Source organism: Podarcis gaigeae (genome assembly GCF_964106915.1).
Source record: "Podarcis gaigeae genome assembly, chromosome: 6".
Taxonomy (NCBI): Eukaryota; Metazoa; Chordata; class Lepidosauria; order Squamata; family Lacertidae; genus Podarcis; species Podarcis gaigeae.
Genome location: NC_139682.1, coordinates 33,485,480 through 33,499,621, shown reverse-complemented (window position 1 = coordinate 33,499,621; position 14,142 = coordinate 33,485,480).

Genomic DNA, 14,142 nt, shown 5'->3' with positions numbered 1-14,142 from the left:
TAAAATTTATATACCACTTGTTTGTAACAAACCCTCTAAGTGCTTTATGAGAAATACTAGAATTATCAAGAGGGCTGGCCCTAGACATTTGTGGTGCCTGAAGTGAATTAGAAATTGGCACTTCCGCTGCTCTACTTCGTTAAGGGTGTGTTTTTATATCCAGTATACCTGAAGGAGCGTCTCCACCTCCATCGTTCAGCCTAGACACTGAGGTCTAGCTCCAAAGCCTTCTGGCGGTTCCCTCACTGCAATAAATGAGGTTACAGAGCAGAGGGCCTTCCTGGTGGTGGTGCCTGCCCTGTGGAATGCCCTCCCATCAGACGTCAAGGAAATAAACAACTATCTGACTTTTAGAAGACATCTGAAGGCAGCCCTGTTTAGGGAAGTTTTTAATGTTTGATGTGTTTGTCGTGTTTTTAACATTCTATTGGGAGCCGCCCAGAGTGGCTGGGGAATATAAATAATAATTATTATTATTATTCCCGTGCTGATATTCACTCCCCCCCCAAAAAAAAAAATTCTGATGCTGATCTTCACTCCCTCCTTTATTATTATTATTATTATTATTATTATTATTATTGAATTTCTATACCACCCTTCATCCAAAGATCACAGGCTAAAAGGGAGGGTGACTCGTTCATTAGCACTTTAAAAAAAAGTGTTACACAAATGCATAAATGTTAGGTTTATCAATTGCTATTATCTAATGACCTGGAACAAAATATTGCAGTATGCAGTTCAGGTGTTCAAGATTCCAGCCACTCCATTCCATTCTCCAGCCCCATTTTAAAGTTCTCCTTCCAAGAGTCAGTCAGCATTCCGAAAACACTGAGCATGCTCAGTTCTTATTGGCCTCTTTCAGGGGTTTCCCCCTTCAGAGCTTTTTCCTAAAGAATGGTTTCCCCAAGTGCAACCTCCTCGTATGTAGATAGTAGCATTTTAGCTCTTTACACAGCAGCACTCACTACCTAAACATCAGAGGGGAAGATAAATAAAATATTTGCTATGGATCAGCACCCTAATCATTCAGAATGATTTCATGTTGTGATTTCTCTCCCCTCTGGACCAGATTGTAGAAATATAGGAATGGCATATCTGAATGACCACACAGCCACATAAATCAATGTGAGTGACCGAAAAGCAAGACACATTTCTGCATATGGATGGGAAAGGAAAACATTGAAGAACCTAGTACTTACTCTTCATATTCCTCAATGATCTCTTCAGTGTCTGACATTTTCAGTTAACTGTAATTTAATAAAGAAAAAGAAGCAGTGATACATAAATAGGAATCACAGGCAGCTATTTTAAATAGCTATGATGCTCTTGGAGAACTAGCTGAAGGTGTGTCTTTTTACAATACTGATACTATCCAAGTAAGTGCCATTGCAACTTGCACCAGGATTGCTGTCTAGGGTTGCCATATTTTTTTAAAAAAACCAACAACTAGGACACCCTCAGCCTTGGAAATCCCATGGAAAATCCAGGCATTACGTATGGTATTTCACCCACATTCCCATGGCGCGCGCGCGCGCACACACACACACATATAGATATATTGCAGCGTTTGCTGAAATTAACAACACAGATTTAGTACAGATCTAGAGGCCTGAGGAACGCAGGAAACTCTTTTCTGCATTGGTCCATCTAGCTCATCAAACTCAGCATTACCTACACAGACTGGCAGTGGCTCACCAGGGTTTCGGGCAGGAATCTTTCCCCGCTGTATCTGAAGATGCCAGGGCTTGTAGCTGGGGCCTTCTGCATGCAAAACATGTCACTGAGCTAAGAAGAGTTTGGATTTGATATCCCGCTTTATCACTACCCAAAGGAGTCTCAGAGCGGCTAACATTCTCCTTTCCCTTCCTCCCCCACAACAAACACTCTGTGAGGTGAGTGGGGCTGAGAGACTTCAGAGAAGTGTGACTGGCCCAAGGTCACTCAGCAGCTGCATGGGGAGGAGCGGGGAAGCGAACCCAGTTCACCAGATTACAAGGCTTCTGCTCCTAACCACTACACCACACTGGCTCCCTATGGCCCTTGCCTTCACTGCAGTGGGTAATACATACCTTTCCACATTTGGCAGATAAAAATTGCTGCACATGAGGCAATACCTTATTGTACCACCTTATGCTCCTACGTGGTCTATTTACATCAGGGTTTCCTAAAGAAGTCAGTACCGACCCCCTGAGGTTGAGGGGACTGTCCAGGGGATAAATAAAGATCTAAGGGTTGGAAAGAACCATTGGGTGGGAAAGAAGTTTACAAATTTAATTAGGATTTAGGGATTTGAAAAATCAAGGGGAACAGCATGGACAAGGACAGTGTGCCTCCCTTGTGCATGAAGAGCCACTGTATTTATTACAATGATTCTACAATGCAACAGTACTCTCAGACCATGTAGTTTTATTGTTTGTCATTATTGTTTTCACTTGCTTTACCTCCTTATTTTTTACATTTCATTACTCCTTGTAATGGTCATCATCATCATCATAATTTTATTTGTATGCCCCCTTTCCACAGTTAAAAACGATGATAAAGGCGGCTTACAACATGGCAAGATTTACATAATTACAGAAGTCATAAACCATGAATAAACCACATAATAAAATACACAAGCAAATGGAAAACAATTTCCACATAAATCTAAAATCTAAAACTAAGAATACAGTATTAATATCACACTTTAAAATGACATAGGTAAAAAATAACAGCATTTTTTTAAAAAAAAAACCATCATCATGGTGATGGGTGATTAATCAATGTTTACTATATATTGATATTTCTTTACTTTATTTCATTTAATAAATAGGGTGTTGTCTTGGGGGCTTAGGGGGTTGATGCTGCTGTTGCTGTTGAATTTTTGTGTCTTTATTTTAGATCTTGTGATTTATGTGGAAAATGTTCAGTTTTGGCTGTGTATTTTTTATTTTTCCTTTATTGTTTATGATTCCTTTTGATATGCTGTAATTATGTGGTTTTTTTAAATGTTGTAAGCCATATTGAGCATTGTTTGGATTGTGGAAAGGCAGCATGCAAATCCAATTATGTATGTATGTATGTATGTATGTACATTTCTCAGAATTCAGGTTGAGGGTTGATGACAGCTTTATAAGCTCATCAATGGATCAATGAACTTAGAAGTTTGGGAAACCCTGAATCGCAGACACACCTCATTAAGCATTTCTAGAAACCATCTTCATTTAAAGAACAAGAATGAAAAGACTTAAACCTTGCAAGACATTATTTTATTTAATTTTAGTAGAACCCCAACATCTGCCAGCTGGAGCCTGGTGCAAAAAACATGCACTTCAAATTTAAAAACTCTGAGCCCAGGAATTTGTTTTGAGTATCAGAAATGAATGGAGTACATACGATAGCTTTTCTACACAAAATTCTACTCCTGGCTACCCCAAAACTACTGCTAAACAACTGAGAGTCAGAAATCCTTGCAATTCTACTGCAGAACACATAGAGGTCTGGGAGTACTTGCCAAACTACCCTCTATCCACCCTTGTCTTGTGGGACACACTTTAATATCGAGATATCAGAAGTGTGTATATTTTCAGCATGTCCTGGGGCTGCTTCACGTGACAAAAATTAAAATACCTTTATGTCACATGCATAGCTGACATGATGTAATAATGTATCCATGGATACAGCCACAGTGATTTGACAGTGATATTCATGCACCCTCAGGAACTTGGAAGAGTACCACCAGGACCAAATACATTGCTACCAGAACAAGGCTTGAGACTTCTGCAAATCATGTCCACAACGTGTTTCAAGCTGAGCCATCCCAAATTACTGGGCACTTTTGATTGTAAAATATGTACAGTGATTAAAAAAACCAAAATCTAATTACTCCACAAAATAAAGGCAAAAACAAATGACCTAGTCTTACTTATTTCCATTTTGTATGCCTTTCCTCATCATGTCCACTATCCCCAGACTCCTTGCACGCTATCTTTGTGCAGCAATGAGGACTGGGAGTCTTTCAGTTCACTGTTAGTTAGAAAGAGAAAGGCCAGAGAGGAGACAGGAGTGTTGAGTGACAAGAGCTAAAAGCAAGGAAGCAGCGGGGGGGGGGGGGAGATGCCTGATTGATTTTTGGTTGAATCCAAGGCTGTGGCTATAGGGGAAGAAACACTATGGGGTGTTAATGCTGTGAACCCCTCCATCGTAGGCTCAGGTTGTATATATGTGTAAATAAACCATATATCATAAGGGCACCACAATTTTCACTGTATCTCATTTCAAAGGAAACACAAACTCTGGGTAAGCACCTGGAACCAATGGAATCTCGCATTACTCAGAGTTTGGAGTGGCATGCAGCAATATTTATCACCTTTCATTGAGTGACTGGTGCAATGCCTATATAAGGAATCCAGAAACCAGGAAAGAAGACTTAATTTTGTCTTAGGTGACCGTTTATGAAATGCTTCTGTTGATGTGAAAGGAAGTATGGATGGAAGGAAGGAAGGAAGGAAGGAAGGAAGGAAGGAAGGAAGGAAATAAATTTTCAGCATTCTCACATGAGCTTGAAGGCCGTAAAAGCTTCTTGGACCTCAAGTAATATATAGTTGAACTAGAAAAGTGGTTGCTTTTTGCTCACTTCTAGTACATAGTCATTACATCATGACGTCTTTGGAGACAAAAAGTTACTGACAAAGCGTGTTCTCATTCATGGAGAGCATGTGTTGTGGTGGGGGCTGACAGGCTACCCCTCTGTTGCTGGGCAGGATTGTCTAGATGGCCATAGGCAGTGATTGGGCTGTTTGGGTTGCTGGGGTAAATTTGATGTTGCCAATTTTGTGGGTTGGACCAAAGGTATTATATTCAGGGCATGCAGCATTGAGCTTTCTCTTTTGCTGTGTCCACCAGATCACCCGCCCACCCTACCTAATTTTAGGGCTTGTGCGTTGACCTTGCTATGCCTGTCATGGGGTCACCTGCCGTTGGGGCAGGGGCCTGGTAGGAATTTTGTCCATTTGGCTGATTGGCTGGTGCCATTTGGTTTTTGCCTACTGCGTAGCAAATCGTCACAACTTTTAAGGTTGCGGTTAGGCATTGGTTAAAAATTTGGTTGGTGGAGGGGTAAGGATTGGCTGGGCCTGCCCCTCCAATGCTGCTGCTGCAAGGGAATTCCGTTAAAGGAATCCAGGGGCTCGCCATGCTTTTGTCCGAATCCCTGGTCTGGGGCCTGGGCCTTGCAAGCCCCTGGGAGCATGCAGGGAGAGGTGAGGGCCTGGGGCTCAGCTCCATTTTCTCCCCAATATTGTTTTCCCTTACGGGCTTTCGCTGGAATCCGGAAGTCAGTTTTGTCCCTGGGCGAGGCCAGATAGTCGTAACCAATGCCTAAGCAACCACTCACATTTATGTATTTTAAACCTTAAAGAAAAATTCTGTGTGAATTGTGTTTTATTTGAGGGGTGGCCTGGGGACCTCGACATGCAAGAAGTGAAATGATTAAGCTTTCAGGAAAACAGCAGCGCCATCTATGCCTAAAAGTCACAGTTTCTTGCTGGAAGCTGTTCCATCTTGGCTCAGATTTGGAAATGTTGACTTGCTGATATACCACTACAGTGGAGCCTCCATTCTCTTCCATGGCTCTGTTGCTTAGCAACAAAATTCTCCTAAAATAGGTGGCAAGAGATTAGCAACAGCATCACCCAACACTGATAACCAAGAGCAAGCCCGATGTGAAATAGAGCAGGGTACACAGTGTTGAGAATTAGACCTGTTTCAAGGGAAGTAAGAGATATGTGGAGAGTGTCACAAAGATAAGGAAATAAAAAAAATATCTGGAGTGGAAGGTTCTGAGGTTATCCCCTTTCCTGCTGTTCCCTTTTATGAAGGATAAATTCATTTGCTCTTTTCTTCCTTACACATCTTCAAAGGCGAAAGTGATTGGGATAATTTCATAGCTATATAGATATATATAGCTATACAGATATATATCCATTTATCTGTCTTTTTTTGTCTTTTTCAATCGTGTTTTTCTCTATATCAAGGAACCCAAACGAATTACAGGTTGGTGTTTTGGTTTTTAAAAAACAAGGACCTTAAACTAAAAGTGATAACCTCAGTTCCTGACCTAACAGATATTCTTTAGGCAATCTCCAAGGATGCTATTAAGGCTTTAACCACATCTGCTACGACTCCACTTTAGAAAATGGCAACTACAGAAAGCAGAGGGCGGGGAGAGGGTTTAAACATCTAAAAGCCAAATCAACTAGGTAAGGACATTGGCCACAGTCTAACCCAAGTTAAGCACTTTTCAGCCCCACTGGTTTCGGAGGGAGAGATTTAAGCTTGTACTTAACTTTCAAGCCCAGAGAGCACATATCTTTGACTGGGCCATGTCCTTTGGGTTTACTTTTGATAGAGCTGAGAAGTAAGGTCATAACTGGGCTAGGGGACTTGTTCAACTTTCCATTTAATATCTGTTTTAAAATAATGTTTCTAGTCCTGTTGAATGCAGAGAAAAGGCAGTGAATAGTGTAGCCATCCCTAGTATTTTTTCTCATATGTGCTTCATTTTGACCAAACTGCGGGAGGCAGTGGAGGACAGAGGTGCCTGGCGTTCTCTGGTCCATGGGGTCACGAAGAGTCGGACACGACTAAACGACTAAACAACAACAACAACATGTGCTTCATATTACCTTAGCAATCTGGAGAGCAGCAACAGCTGGGAAACAATTTTACAAGGACAGAACACCACAGACAGAATAATTGTCACACACAGGAGGAATAAGGATATACTTTGAATGGTTCACCTATAGATTTATAAATCATTTAATGTGTCAAGATGAATGGATGTTATTAATATTGCAGTTGTTGTATAAGGGATTGTTATTTTGAATGCAATGTCATTGAGACAAATAAGGTTTTGGAACACAGAAACAAAGTAAATCATCAAACCATCAATTCTAGCACGCAGGAGGCCACCTAAATTATATAAATTGGCATCTGAATGATTGGGATTAGTAATTGTATTATAATTTGCCATTGTTATAATAAGGCTACCATTGGATTATTGTAATTGAAAGCTAATAAAAATTATTGTCAACATATTACCTTAGCAATCATTACAATAACCTTGTAAGGTAGACAACTTTACATTGATGCTGAGGGCCACAGCAGACAATGATGTTTATATGTAGGGCATGGGTGGAGAGTGGGACCACATCAACCTCTCCAGACCCCATTGCTGCTGCTGTGCACCCTGCTTCCTGGACAACCACATGTTCAACACAATGATTACAAAAGAGATGTCTGTGCAAGACTGCCATGTGATCAGGAATCCTGATCACCCAGGGTTATGGAGTGTATGGAAACCTACACTTATTTCAGCTCTCTGTGCATATATAGGTATCTCCTTAGCAGATATCACACCTGCACAAATGTCGAGGGGGTGGGAGTGTATGATGGGTGGGGTCTGGAAGCACAGACCTGGTCCCCATTCATGCATTTAGCCCAAGACATGAACAGCAACATCCACAAAAGTGTGGGCTTGTTTATAAGGGCTGGCTCATACATGCAAGCTGATCAGCTGATGATCTCAACCTCAAGTAGGGACCTGAAGTTCAAACACTGCAGGTGGAACATCAGCAGTGCATTTCATCGGAGTCAGTTCAGACATACAACTTCAAGGGATAATAAATCCCGAGATGGTGCATTGCACAGACTTCTGTAAACCCAGTGCACATGATTTCATTCACCATAAAGTTGGTTTACACCTGAGATACGAATGTGAGGACACTTTACTCCTAGCTAACCACAGACAGTACTAACATGGGGTGAGGGTGGCAAGTATCTGCCCTTGACACCAACGGTGGAGCAAGCCGATGCCCTGTGCGTCCCCTGTGTGGGGGCGGGGCCAGCCGGGGCAAGACGCTCCACGGGGCCTCCGAGGAGTCTGCCTGCCTCCTCCCACTCAGCCACCCTACAGTTGGGGGGAGGCAGCGGGCAGACCTTTGGGCAGCGCAGAGCCTGCGGGCGCCCAAACCACCACATCACTCACAGGAGAGACGTGTGGCTCAGGCATGCGTCAGGACCCAAGGTGAGTGCCGTCTGGCAGTTTGTCACCCCCCTCAGTGGTGACACCCGGGGTGGACCGCCCCCACCGCACCTCCTTCCTCCACCCCTGCTTGACCCACAGCTTGACCCAACCCTCTTTTCTGTACTTCAAGGAAAGGTGTTTTTCAAATAGTCAGAATGCTTTTCCTTTCTGATCTTCAATCAATTATACTGGAGCAGAAATATATAAAGATAAGGGTTTGCACTGTGAACTTTGGCCCAAAGAACATATTTGGAGATTCATGGAATTTGTGGCATAAATGTGGCTTTAAACCTGTCATGGACACTAAATTCATGCACAATGACAAGAGAGGATGAGGGATGAGTGAATCCTAATTTCATTCTGCAGCTTTGGCTTTGTGGTTTTAAGGGTGTCACCTCATCTATGCATTGTTCCACTTGCAAGACTAAAGATGGCTTGAGGATTGCCTCCCTGTAGCAATCTGATTCCCCCTTTTGTGCCCACCATAATATTTTCTGTGCTGATGCCATCACTGCAACCTTTGCTTGTAACCTCCTCTATAAGTGCTGTTATGTTTACAAAAGACTGAGATATCAAAGGGTGATGGGCATGGAAACTTGCCTTTAAGGAATCTCTTGGTTCCCTTCCCTTCCAAGAACAATTAAGCCTGGATTCCAAGCTTTGTATCCATCACTAAAATAGAGGCCTCCATAATCCTCAGTAGATTCCCAAGCCATTTCCCCCCTGAGTTTCATGTTTAAAGCCAGGTTCTTCCTGGGCTGCATGTTTCCACCTGACACTGTACATCAGTGTGAGCCTTGCCCAGACCTTGCCCAGTAGTCTTGGCTGCTCAAAACATTCCTGAGTCTCGGCAAAAGCTCTCAGCAAATCCAGCCTGTCCATTTCAAGTTTGAAGCAAATCCCCAAACTAAGTGAAACTGGAGGGGTTTGGTAGGGAGGTTCTGCCCAGCGCTACAAATAACTCCCATGTGTCAGGCCATCTGTTCCCTGCCATACCTCCATGTTTCTCTTTTCTGCCTAGGGACAGAGCATCAAAGCATGTATTATTTGAGCCATGTACAACAGCTGTATGATAGCAGAATCAAGGATCCCACTGCCTCCGTTCACAAAATGATTTTGCGAAAGATAAAGGGAGAAAAGTTGCAATAACATCTAAATCACAACTTGTCTTGGGAGTCTTGCGCATGTTTGAATCTTACATGTATATTCAAATATCCTGTATATTACATGAGAGACTACTGCAAACAGAGATCCTTATTCCTCCACAGAGTGGTGATAACATTGGCTTCACAGCAAATGCTGGCTTGTCTACAACATTATTGAGGAAAGAATACACACACACACACACACACACACACACACACACACACACAGTTTTGCAAAATGTAGATTGATCCAGAATGTGCAAATCAGGCTAGTTTGCTTATAAATGCAGACCCAATGAAATTCTCAAACATCCCTACTCCAAGACCAGGCTAACTTTAACAATGATGAACCAGGATCTACAGATAAAAAATTGGACACCTCACTGTCTAGATCAGGGATGGAGAACTAGCAGCACTCCAGATGTTGTTCTTGTTGGACTCCAACTCCCATCAGCCCCAGCCAGAATGGCCAGTGATTAAGAATGATGGGAGTTGTAGTCTGGAAACATCTGGAGGATTGCTGGTTCCCCACCCATGCTCTAGATGGAGGGGTGAATTCAAGAGAGTCATGCAGTCAAGATTATAAAAGGAGTCTGTGACACAGGCTATTAACAAAGCTGGCTCATACTGATGGGAATTGGAATCTAATAACATCTAGAGAGAGCCACATCTTCCCCATCCCTGAATTATGGGTTTTGAAGGTGAGTTATTTGTTGTTAGCTTCTATAGTCTTGGGTGGTATGACTCTATTCCCTCCTTAGTTCCCTTTGAGCTGCCACAAGCATATGCCCCCTCATTATCTTTCTAGGCATTTCAGTCTCTCAGATACCCTATCCTCTCACCAGGTGCTAAGAAATGCATCCAGCATCTTTTAAGCAGTGCAATCTTATACGCGTTTACTCTGCAGTAAGTCCCTCTGTGTTCATTGAGGCTGACTCCCTTGTAAATGTGTGTAGGATTGTAGCCCTAAAGCATGTAGGAATTCTTTCCACAGGTTCAGATTCCAGACAGGAGGACCAGGTGAATCCATATTGTATAACGTTTTGATAAAACTTCAGATCTCACTTCAGACCCAACTATTTTAATAAAGCAAAACTCCTAGAAGGCCACATATGTTTACACTCAGCTGGCAATTTTTACCCACAAAGAATTAAACAAACAAGTTATCAGCTGTGAACCACAATGAACAAAATATGAATTTGCAAAAAATTGAAACCACAATAAGATTTAATGAAAAGAACAGTAACTTTTCTTTTATCTAATGCACCTCCAATTATAATGCCAAACTGTTTAGTTAAAAATGAAGCCTAATTCAGTAAGGTTACAAACTGCATTCATGACATAGTTTTGCACTATGCAAAGGACTTTAAGGAAACCTGAGGATGATTCAGAATACATATACATTTCTGCTACAACTATGAGCTCCCCCTGCTCAAACTGTGTGCTGAGTGGTCTACAAAATTCCACCAGAGGTGCTTTTTACACTCTGCTTTGCAAAACAAAACCCACAGATCTAGTCATTGTCTAGATGCTACACTGATACCCGCCATACTTTAGATTTTCTTTTTGTAAATATGCCATTAGGCAAACCAGTTTTGCCCTGAATAACTCTATTATACTTCTAGTTCTACCTCTTGAATTCTGTCCCCTGCTCATCCCTGTGCTTTCCATATGTATTTTATGCATGAACTGATGCATTTCTTGTTTTGCATTCCATCACCTTCCAACGGCATATTTGCATGCAGGGCTCAATTCTTTCTTTCTCCATCCTGATGTAGAAGAGAGGGTAGCTTCTCTACAAGGAATTATTTGCTATGGGTGTTTGAAACCAGTAAGTATGTGGGGGCTCAGAAACTGTGCCCCCATTGAGAATGGGAGGGGGGAGGAAAGGATTTTGTCCAATATCAATTAATATCCTCTCTCCCACAAGGTTTCATACAGACAATTCCCAGGTATATCCTGTGCCCTGGCTAACTTCAGAATGAGGAATGCTATCTAAGCTTGAATCCCTTACCTCTTGTGCAGAGAACAGGTGAGAGTCCTTCCAGTGGAGACAAGGGCAGTGTCTGAGAAATGCAACTAAAAAGAGTGAGGCTTTAACAAGGCCACTCCACCCCAGGCTGCCACCCCCGGGCCGGGTGCCTGATTGGAGGAATGCCAGCAGGGAACAGCTTGGAATGCTAAGCTTTGCTGCTATTTTGGCAGTGTCAGCTGAAGCCTCTTGTGCAACTCTTTTCTTCCCCTCCCCAGAGCCCATATAAGCCCTTGCTATTGTATGGCCTCAGAGAACTGCTATTTTAAACCCCAGATACCCAAGTGCCCAAGAGTCTGACACAAGCCAGCCAGCTGTCACTCTCGAGTGGCCTGGAACTCTGATATGGAATGCTTCTGCCCTGCAAGGGCTCATGGTGGAAATCTAGAAGGCTAGCAAGTGAAGCTCGGCACATGGCTTTGTTCTCCCTATCCCCCCCCCCCCAGGTCCCTTTAATTGGAACACCACTGACCCCCTACTGCCTGCACAGCTGCTTTGGCAAATGAGCAGAGATGGCAGGGTAGAGCTAAATGACAAGCTACATTTTTTAAAAAAAAAGTATGCACAGAAGCAACCATTAAACTGGAGGCTTAAATCAACTCAACTGAGCTGGTCACCAGAACTTGCTTGCTCTGCTCCCAAGAGATTTGTGGTACTTAAGAGTCTTTTAAATCTCTAGCTCTTTGACCCTACTTGTGCCAGGGACTTAACTACATATACATGGACTCATGCCTAGAATGGCCATCTAGTTAAAGTGAGATTAGGCAAATTCATGGAGATTAATAGCTATTTTTCATGACAGCTATACATCAGAATCAGAGGCAACTTGTCTCTCAATACTGATTACTGGGCAACAACTGCAGAAGAGGGGTGTTGTGAGCTACCCATAGGTGCCTGGTTGACTATTGTGAAAATAGGATACTGAGATAGATACTATCTTATTCTGATCCAGATGAGCTCTCCCTATGTTCCATTAAAAGAAAACATGGAGGGAAATCATCTGAGTGAGTTTATCTTTAAACCCTAAACAGAAAGTTTACGTGCCTCCCACAACCCACCCAATAGGAATTCTAATACAGATTTTCCTTCTAATACCCATCTTGTTATTTGACTTTAAGTTTTCAAAACTTCTCTATTTCAGTGAATGTTTTTCACAAGAAGTTGCCTGTCAGTAAACCACATAGCATTTCTAAGGTCATCTGGAGCTTGTTTTAAGGCACATAGACAGTTCAGACCAAATGGAAGCCAGACCTGAAGGGCCTCCTTGGTGCCGCATCAAGAATGGGGAACTTGTGGTCCTTCAGATGTTGTTGGACTACAGCTCCCATAATCCATGACTTTTCACCATGCTGGCTGTGACTGATGGCTACCAACATCTGAAGGACCCCAGGCTTCCCATCCCTGCCCTGTGTAAATGCCCCCAACATGCTCCTGCAGCTGTGTGTTAGTGTGGGAGATTGGTAGCATTGATAAGGAAGCTTATCAGCCATGCATTGATCTTCTCTTTGAGGGGTTCTGGGTAAACTTTCAAGGAATCTCAGGGCTCAGAATACAGTTTGAAAGCCACTGACTTCTACAGAGGGTATTCCTGACTGCTGGTCCTGTTGAATTCCTTCATGGCCATCTGTCATCTTCTCCTACTGGAGTTAGTCACAGTTATGGACTGCTACTACCTCTGAGCATGCAACGCCTCCAGGTTTAGCTATGGTGTCAAAATACTTTCATGGTTACGTTGCCCACTTACATCTATCTCTTGCTGGCCCCTTGAAGCACCTTCTCCAAATGCCTATTCTCATGATGACTCAGCATGTGGACAGATGCAGCAAGGAATATCAGTTTGTCATATAAACTTTCAGTGCATAGCGTGAGCTTCACATGATTGATTTGCCACAGACTGTATTCTGCTGAGGGTTTGGGGGGGGGTTGCTGCAGCTGCTATATACCGATCATCACCAACTGTGATGATCCTTAGGGGAGAGACCATCGCTTAGTAGTAAAGCACATGCTCATCATGCAGATGGTCCCAAGTTCAGTCCCCAACATCCACCGTAAAATAGATCCAGTAGCTCTAGCAGGGGATGCTGCAGAACAGGAAATGGAAGTAGACTAGATAGGCAAATTGTTTCACTTAGTTATGACACTTCCATTTGGTCCTTTTGTCCATAGACCGTGAAACCTGTGAAATCGAGAAAATGTCATGATTGTTTGGCTTGTATAAAAGTTCTCTTTCATGTACAAGATCTCTTGGACATGAGAAATTTCTTCAAATGACAGCATGAAAAAGTATCCAGAGCAACACAGTCATTGCTTACAGTTGGAAGAACAATACCTAAGCAATCATACCAACTATATACAAAGGTACTCAACAGCTGCACACAGAAGAAAGTATGCACATTTTCATCCCCAAACTTTGTTCTATTAGCAGTATGTGAGTTTTCCAAGATCTTGGACTGATACAACAATTTCCTCTGCACTGAGAACCACAAGATGGGATGTAGGCCCAGAGTAGGCTTAGAGTGGTTTAACAACAGGCTTAGAAAATAGATTAACATGGGTAGTCTGTCAAGGCTATTGGGGCTCATACACACTTCCATCTATGCCACAATTTCTAGGCATAAGTCTGGGCAGGTTTTTTCTTTGCCCCACTGCTTTCCTCAGGAAAACATCCTGTTTGCCGCTGAATCAGAACAAGTGTCAATCGGCTTTCTGTGGGTTGATGTTTGTTCCAATTCAGTGATCAACAGTGGGTTTTCCTGGGGAACGTGGTGAAACAGGGACCCCTCCCAAAAAAAGCACAGACCTGTGCCCACAAGTCATAGATCTGTGCTTAAAAATTGTGGCAGAAACAGAAGTATGGATTTAGCTATGGTAGCTAAATAGAAACTTTGTTTTTAGAAACA